Source organism: Hyaena hyaena, unplaced genomic scaffold (assembly GCF_003009895.1).
Source record: "Hyaena hyaena isolate Hyena2069 unplaced genomic scaffold, ASM300989v1 scaffold_1058, whole genome shotgun sequence".
In the NCBI taxonomy this organism is placed as follows: Eukaryota; Metazoa; Chordata; class Mammalia; order Carnivora; family Hyaenidae; genus Hyaena; species Hyaena hyaena.
Window position 1 is genome coordinate 485,612 of NW_024081692.1, and position 3,150 is coordinate 488,761.

General features: G+C 41.6%; 1 pseudogene; it reads left to right on the forward strand.

The window, feature by feature from the left end:
• Window positions 1-679: 679 nt before the first annotated feature.
• LOC120223886 lies at window positions 680-2,316 on the forward strand (annotated as a pseudogene).
• The last annotated feature ends 834 nt before the right edge of the window (window positions 2,317-3,150 follow it).

Here is a 3,150-nt window from a genome sequence, read left to right on the forward strand (position 1 = left end):
ATATCTCTTTGAAAGACCTCTAGTTTTCTCTGTATAAATAAAGTGATCACTAAGTGCATTATCTAATTATTTTAGTTATTAACCCCTCAGCATCACTTAACCACAATCACAAATATCTACTTTTTTAAACCTGAGACCTAATTCATCTCTGGAAATTATATGCTACTATTTGGCTTCTTGCAATCTCATAGCCTACCATTTCTAGTAAAGTCAGAGTGGATATCAATGGTAGCATCTTCTGCCTTATTTCATTTTCAGTAGGTAAAAATTCAATGCTAATGCTTTTCTCAAAAGTTTCTCAATAGCATGGTCCAGGTGTCTCTGGGGAGATATTTAACAGTATATAATACGATCACATGATAAATTTCCTCCACCTTCCCATCTCTCTAAGCCATCTTCTGTGAATAAGCAATAGGGGCACCCTAGGTGGTGTAGTCAGGTAAGCTTCTGACTCTTGATTTCAGCCTAGGTCATGATCTCATGGTTTGTGAGTTTGAACCCTGAGTGGGGCTCCGTGCTGACAGCATGATGCCTGTTTAGGTTCTCCCTCTCTCACTCTCACCCTTGCTTTCTCAAAATAAATACCGAAACTTAAAAAATAATAAATAAAATAAGTAATGTTTAGGACTCATCTGAGCCATGCCAGTGGTCTGAAAGGAGGTGCAGAGGTGGAGGAAAAATGAAGACAATTCTGGAGCAGCAGTGGTGGTATCATTAGGAGAAGGAGCAGCTTATGGACATACTGGCCAAAGAGATGCTCACTAAGGAGTTCATAGTCTGGGACCAGAGCAATTCGACCACCACATATGGACCATGCAAGATAGGTATAGAGAAGACAGTGGGAACCTGCAGGAAATGGATGATAGGATGGGTTAAGAAAGGTGAAACTCGGGGCGCCTGGGTGGCTTAGTCGGTTGAGCGTCCGACTTTTGCTTAGGTCATGATCTCGTGGTTCGTGGGTTTGAGCCCCGCTTCGGGCTCTGTGCTGACTGCCAGCTCAGAGCCTGGAGCCTATTTCAGAGTCTGTCACTCCCTCTCTCTCTGACTCTCTCTCTCTCTCCCAGAAATAAATAAAAAATATTAAAAAAAAAAAAAGAAAGATGAAACTCAATGCCACTTCAGGATCCAATGAATTTGCCAAATTTTATAGTAGACTCAAATAAATAAAGAAATCCACCAGAAACACCAAAATGAGATCTTTGTGCCAATGTCAGTGGAGTGTGAGGAGCTTCTGTAGGCTAGGGAGAATTCAGGTGAAGAGGCATGAGACATGGTGGGGTTCACAGATGAAAAAGGATGCTGTAGTTACGTCAACCTCCATGACTGTTACCTCAAAGACATTAGCTGAAGACCTCGGAAAAGCTGGATTATATCATATACCTATCAATCTTTGACCAGTTATTTGACTTTTCTAAATAAAGGAAGACTACTGAATATAAGAGATACCTGGAGATGATGGTTGCATACCTTTAAGATTATGCAGACTGAGTGAAGCCCCTCCAAGTTCAGAACAGGTTTTGGGATAAGTTTGAGAAGTTCGAGAATGGTACCTTTCCTGGATGGCCAAAAGAGATAGGCAGTGCTCTGACCCATCCTGGAGCCCATCTTGACCTATCTGTATTCTCTTCAAGCTTTAGGCTTGAAGTGTGGTGGGACCTAAGATGAGCGAGGCCAGAGGCTACTCGGCACCAAAGGAAAGCCCCAGAGTCACTTGACATCTCCTTGTTTGGGAAAAACCCCAAGTCAAAAGGCACCAAATGAGGCACTGAGAGGGACAAAGACACTGCTTTCCTAGAAGCCCCCCATCTATGAATATATAGATTCTCGGGAAACAGTGAATCTCATTCATGAATAAAGTACATCACAAACAGGCAAAGATGGAGAAGAGTGAGAAGTAAAAAGGAAGGGTAGATTGGTAAGAGTGAAAGTGGAGACAAAGAGAATGAGATCATTTCCCACCCCCAACACCTGCCTCTGGGCTGGGATGGCAAACACATTCCCCTACTGGTTGTATTAACTTCTTGGTCTAAACTACAACCCTGAGACTTGTGGGAGTTACACCTACCAAGGTCCCGAGGCCTTTTAGCAGCACTGTGCCGATTGGTGTCATGCTCATGGCATGAGGTGCTTGGGCATCCCAAACATTGTACCCTTTGCTAATGTCACACAGATTGAAGATGCTGTCTACCTGTGGGCCAAGCTGAAACTGCAGAATCCTTCAGAACAATGGCAGCCCAACACTGAGGAATTATTCGCAGTGGTAATGTTTTGGATAAGAAGACATAGGAGAATCTGAAAAGAGAAGGGCTGCTCTAGTGTTCAAGGATGTATCTCAGCTTTTGGGCTTGCCCAGGCTTACCTAACATCTGCTTTGTCTATTTCTCCCAACCAAATGCATGTAAAGCGTCTGCTACTTACTCTTATCTTCTAGTATGCATCTCGGACAAATCAAGACATGCTGGCAGATTGGAAAGTTGAGATGTGTTTTATCTTTGTTTTATATTAAAGATCCTGTCAGAAAATATAAAATATTAAAACAAATAAAATAGGTAATGTTTGATACCTCAGCTTCATTAGGGAATTCCATCAGAGTCTATTTGTAGTCAACTAATCAAGCAAGGAGCTGGACAAATTACATATTGATTTATAGTATTTTTGGTATGTGAACTTATGCTGATAAAGCACCACATCTAAAATTATGTATTCCCTTTCCTGTTCCTTTATCCTGCCTTCTGAAAATTGGTAAAATTTCTGCATATGTGAAGGTTATTACAAACATTAGATGAGTTAATATTTGTTTGTTTGTTTTTTCAGGTTTATTTATTTATTTTGAGAGAGAGAGAACCAGCGGGGGAGGTGCGAGACAGAAGGGGACAGGGTATCCTACTCAGGGCCCATGCTGACAGCAGAGAGCCCAGTGAGGGCTCTAACTCATGAACTGTAAGATCATGACCTGAGCCAAAGTCAGACGCTTAACTGACTGAGTGACCGAGATACCGCAGCTGAGTCAATATTGGTAAAGCTCTGATAAAATTGCCTGTCATATTATTGCTAGGTAACTGTTTGCTAAACAAAAATTTTTAGAGGATATAAAACTCCTTTAGCAACTGACTTCTTTTGCTCTTTGTCCTTTTGATCTCACATTTTTCC